At 41.1% G+C, this 6000-nt stretch overlaps 1 protein-coding gene across 1 annotated transcript in view; it reads right to left on the bottom strand.

Annotated features, from left to right (window-relative positions):
• Positions 1-5666, bottom strand: part of STON2 (stonin 2) — a 74429-nt gene extending 68763 nt beyond the window's left edge. The window contains exon 1 of the mRNA XM_017728951.1: positions 5646-5666. The gene's annotated coding sequence lies outside the window, so the exon portion shown is untranslated. The remainder of the gene's footprint in view (positions 1-5645) is intronic.
• Positions 5667-6000: the final 334 nt, after the last annotated feature.

Genomic DNA, 6000 nt, shown 5'->3' on the forward strand with positions numbered 1-6000 from the left:
CTAGGTAAGACTCCCAGCAGTGCAGTGTGTTTGACAGCATGGCTGCTTTCTGAACCTGCTCTGGAAATGGAAGCAGTGTGGTCGGGTCACCCCACCTCCCACCCAGCCTTACGCAGCCCAAAGTGACCGTGGTCATTCTGTTCCTCAGCCCACAGTATGTCTCAGTAGCACAGCAGCATGATTTTTGGAAATGCCAGTTCAAGGCAATGCTACTGCAGTGTTACTGCTCTCTTGCCCACTCTGGGGAGGCTGAATCCAGCTAACCTTTGGCAAGGGCTGCCATATCCAGTGGACAAGTTTTGGTAGTGGGATGCAGACAAGTAGATTTAAAAATATTTGAGGCATTTACTTCCTCTTTCATAAAGGCACAGGCCCACAAAGGGACAGGGACACTCTGTTACCAAGACTCACTGTGTCAGAGTTGTAAATTTGACACATAATTCACACAGACACAAAAGTATGTTAGAAACTATTAAAAAGTAGCTGAATAAGAACTTTTTTTTTTCAAGACAAACTTCCTGAAAAGAAAGGATTATCCCTTGAAAGTTACTGTCTGTTTCAGTGTCACTGAAGAGCTAATGTAGCTGTTTGGAGCTGTGGCTCCCAAAGATCTGTGGCTACCCTCAGTCAGCCTTAGCTCCAAGCACATTCATATCAATAGCCTGGATTGGACACAGGGAGAATCTGCAAACTTTTCTGGGAAAAAAAGGGTGAATGCTGGTGTCAAACTCTGAGCCCACATGCAGTATGGTGAACTATTACAGCAGCCTTCATTCAGAGAGACCGGACGATTAAACTGCAGAGGTCAGAGATGTGTTATTTAGGAGAAGAAAGACCACATCTGCCAAATCTATTCTATCTCAGTTTTATCCTCTTCACTGACATTTGAGATTCTGGCTGTGAATGCCCCCAAAGTAATCCATGCACCTATCAACTGAGATCTCATTCCTCATGCTAACTGATGTACTGTATAATTTGCATGCACCTGATGTTTTCACCATGTATAATTTTTATGCATACAATATAAGTTTTAACCAGGTAAATACTTGAACTGTGGTGAACTTGAAACAACCTAGCAAGGACCAGAGAAAAAGAAGCATTTCTGCTGGCAAGTTTCTGTCCTTAAGAACAGCTGGCAACTAAACAGCCACTAATCATTAAACTTCATAGGCCAAATTCTTCCCTACAGCCATTCAATTGAAACTGCTCTATTAGAAAACAAACTGGCCTTGTGCTGCGGAGCTTGACCAGCTCTAGTTTCAGTTCTGCAGCTAGTAATACTTTTTCTCTTCAAAAATGCTTAGTAGATGTTTTTTCATGCATTTCCATCACCCACACAACCACAAAACCACCACGAAATTCTGTGAAATAGTACCTTCTGTTCACCAGAGGCCCCTGATTCAGATGGCAAAATTACTGTATCATATAGCCACCCCCTAATTCAAAAATAAATTGAAGATAATTCTTTCATTTAATTTCACAGCTGGCAAACTCAAGAGCACACAGAGAGAACTGGTTTCTGTAAATATTCATGTCTATAGATGCCAACTAAAACTTGGCCTAAAGGAGCATAATGAATCAAGAAACCGCTCAGCAAAAAGACATCCTTTCTCTCTAGCTCACCAGGCAGGTCTGCTGCCCTTGGACCAGAAGCTCCACTTTGAATCTCAGCTCTGGAGCACACTGTCTGCTCTTTGAATAACAGGAGAGTTTTGAACTACTAGGGCACCTCTGTAGGATCCTGAAGCACACTGGTCAGTTCTGCCCTCTGTTTCAAGCTGAAGGAATTGTGCTGAGACATTTAGCTCAGTTACCTTAATAAAGCAAGATGAATCACACCTCATTTAACTCCAGACACCCAGCCAGACATCTGAGATAGTCACCTGATGCTCTGTTTATAGTCAATAGAAGGAACACAACACCTCCAGAGGATCCTTCACCTGATCTATTTTCAAGTGAGGTGAATCCCCCTCCAAGGAGATTATGGTAACTAACTTGGACTTGTATGTCTTTTTCACACCTAGTCTTACACATATTTTTAGACATTTCACTACAGCTGACTGACAAGCCTTAGTATCACTGCTGAGACATATTTTCAATATTTTGGGAATTACTTCCTGTCAAAAAAGCACCTATTGAAGGCATTTTGGGATTGATGAGAGCAAAAGCTCTTCAATTTTATGGCTTCCCTTCAGGAACTGTATCTCTATAGAACTGATGTATAATAAAGCTATACATTTCAGTAACCTACTTCTTTTAAGATTATTACCTATTAAAGAACGCACTATTTGTTTCTGTGCTTATCTAAGCAACACATTGTCCTAGCATTGATGTCTCCTCTTAACTCTTTTAGCATTTTGCTATGATATTTTTTTTCTGTCAATATATACTAATGATTATGCAAAATTTAAAAATGGGTTGTCAAGTTGGTCAACAGACTGTATCCTAAGTTTACCCTAATAAGCAGCATAAAACCTTACCAGTAGGAGCAGAGTGGTGGAGTGAAATACTTAGCATTAAGGGTACAGCTCTCACACTACCTTTTTTATGGTTTTTACTTACAATTATCTCCAAAATGATCCTGTAGACTTAATTTGCATTAGCACTTGGAGTACATTAAATGAGCTCTTCCTTTTGCTCAGTCTTATCCCAAACAAAATCAGTTTATGTGCTCCAAGATGCACATTGAACTGCAGAAATGCAGGTGATCAGGACATTCATTTAAAAAGTGCATTAAAAAAATCATTTTAAAAGTGCATGCCTGCCCTAAATAATGTGCTCATGTATTTACATCCATAGTTTTTCCAGAAGAGAAGAGAATCCTGGAACACTGATGTGTGTCCCCTGGTTATTTCCATGGGACTGTTTTTTCAATTTTTTGAATCACAATTTCTGAAATTTTACCCCCCTTTCAGTTTTAAAAAAACCAGGACATTCCACACTGTTCTACTTATTTGCATATTTAGAAGACAGTGAAAATTGATGGCAGAAGTCTATAGGGGATACATAATCCCTACCTGGAAAGCAATCTTACCCATATAGACACCTGTGGATGGACTTCTGGCCCTGTTTAAGGTCCTGGCAAACCTTTCACCACCTACAAGTAGCAAAGATGTAATCCCTAGGGTTTCCAGATGTACGAGCTGAGTTGTATGGCTTCTAATTTCCTAGGACTCAAATTCTTGTGGCCATAATTGCAGCTATAGTTTTGAAGACGACACATGCTCATACCCAACACATACAAGGACAGGCATTCCTTCCTTGAGGTTAACCACTTGTGAAGTTATTACATCCATTAGCAGAATTCACAATTCTGTAAGAAAACATCTGTCATGTTAGACTCCAAAGAAACCTACTAAGGCATCTGAGGACAAAATAATCTGGTTTTGCAGTTGAGTATTTTGTCTTTTTTTTTGTAATGCAACTAATAGTTCAGACAAATTTGCCAAGAATTGCCTTTTGAAGGTCGCCCTTTCCTGGCTGACCTGCAGAGGGAGTTTAAGTGATTTTCTTAGATAAACACAACTTTCAGATGGCCAAGATTATGTTAGACTGCCACCACCACATGAATCCTTAGATTCTATAGCTTAGTTCCTAATGATCTTTTTAATTTTCCAGCTTTCAAACAGAAAGCTGATGGTATTGCAAAGACGGCCTTTAACAGGACTTCAACAATTCAAAACTGATTCTGTTAGCTTACTGCACAAAGCCTCAGTGCAATACCTGGGTTAAAAGCTGCATGAAGAAAGGGTACTACCAGGAGCCAAGTGTCAGAGCAGGAGAATCCACAAGCCATGACCTTATAGCAGATGCCACCTTGGAAACTGTCTCCCTGACTGGAAAAGGCACTGCTTCCGGGGCAACAGAAGCCTTGCAGAGCAAAACATCTTGAGAGGTTTGTAACACACATAGATACCATTTCTCATCTTTACTTGCTGATGCCAGACTTGAAACAGCTGAAAATTACGGACTCTATAAACATGATGTATTTAGCCCACTCACAATATGGTTTTAACCCACTCACAGTCTGGGTTTCTCAACCAGGGAACTGTACCAGCTACTAGTTCTTAACAAGATAGCTGGCAAGGCAGCACCAACAAGGACTTGAGATGGGGAGTTGGCCACTACTGAGATGTAGCTGTTAACTTTTTACCGTGCATCCCTTGGACTGTAATCTAAACCAACCACACAGAGTATTAATTATGCCACTCATGTAGTGAGGGATACAAGGAACTCAAATTAAGGAAAGCTCTGCAGTTAAAGACCAAGATATGCTATTCTGTTCTTAATGATAATGAAGGACACAAATTATAAGACAGTACAACTAGTCAGAACTGAGATATCATGTGAGAGAGAAAAAATCTGACCCTTTTCTCTTACTGAAAAGTTTAATGGTCATGCTCCTGATAACATCGATATTTTAAAAATAATTTAAAAGCCACAACTATAAAAGAGCAGAGAGCTAAAGTTGCCAGCTGTATTCCTATATATAAGGAAACCTGTATGTTAGATCTGCCAGGGAGTTACTGCTACATGCTATGTACTTTAAAGCTAAATATGAATATACTGAAAAGCCTTTAATAGTATACAGAAAAGGTTGAAGATTTACCTGAAAAAAAGCATGGCATAACAAAGTAATTCACTGTAAACACTGCTGTAAATTGTAATCAATCAAATCTGAAAATTCTTGGAGAAGAGAGAACCTACCCATTAGGAAATTAAGTATTTAGGAAAGTCCAATGCATTGCATAATCCCACATAATTAATCTCATACAGATGGGGGAAATAGCTCTTCAAGCTTTTTGGTGATAACACAAACTTTATTAAAACGAACCTGTTTATCTGGACAATATTAAGGCAAAGTCCAGATCTCACTTGCCTGTGTAATGCAGGATATGTTTTGATCACCTTGGCAGAGAAAAAACTAAATCAGAGTCACATGCCAGAATTAGCAAACACAAGCATTTTCCAAGCAACCTGTAGGCTGAAGTTTACTTGCCCAGACTAGTAAGTTTGCAAAATTTCACAGAAGACAAGAATGATTCATATCTGATTCACAGGTAAAGAAATGCCAATGTTTGCCAAATTTTTGCAATTTGGCAATACTTGACAATACTAAAAGTGCCCTCAAACCAATACTGCAATATAATCCTAAGGATATTTCCCAGCAAAAGGCGCAACTAAAGTACGAGAAGACGTGAGTTGCAAAGCATCACCTGATCTAGTCAAGCAGTCGAGCATTTTTAAACTTTTGTGTGTCTGGAAACCCGAAGTCTCAAAAAGATTAAACCATGGGAAAGAAAAAAATCCAAAAAGCTGAGGCTGATTACAACCAGTTAATCCACAAAACGATTAACAAAAATCAATACAGAAAAATAGAGCTGCAGTACAGAAAGAATATTTAATGTATGAACTAAACAGATAGGCAGAGAAAAGGCTGCCTGGTCGTACGTCAACACAAAACTCCACTTCGCATGGAAATATGTAATTTGAGCTTTTTTAACCTACAATTTACATAGCGTATTGAAACGTGACAACAGAAAGAAGAGCGAGCGATTTTTGTTTGCCTTGCAATATCTTAACCGCAGAAAAACGTTTCAAAGGCAGCACAATTCAGCGGACCCAAGCAAGAAAAAAATCCAAACCGTGAGTAATTCCATGGAGCAGCTGAGGGGTAGGTGGATACAAGCAGCTTTCCCGTGCTGCTGCTAATGAGCGTTAACCCTTCCGCAGCCGCAGAGCCCCGACCCGCTCGCACGGGCACAGCCGCGCATCCCCGAGGGGTGCATCCCCGGAGAACGAGCCGCGCATCCCCGGAGAACGGCCCTGAGGGAGGCTGCGAGCACCGAGGGGAACAGGTCCACACTCGGTACAGATACTCGCGGCGGGAGCAGCGCCACGACCCCGGGCGGGTAAAGGGCAGGAGCGCGGAGGGGAACCCCGGTCCCGTCAGGGCGCGCAGCCGCGGGCGGCCCCGCTCCGCAGGCACCGAGGGGCAGG

Source organism: Corvus brachyrhynchos, unplaced genomic scaffold, assembly GCF_000691975.1.
Source record: "Corvus brachyrhynchos isolate BGI_N302 unplaced genomic scaffold, ASM69197v1 scaffold1, whole genome shotgun sequence".
Taxonomy (NCBI): domain Eukaryota; kingdom Metazoa; phylum Chordata; class Aves; order Passeriformes; family Corvidae; genus Corvus; species Corvus brachyrhynchos.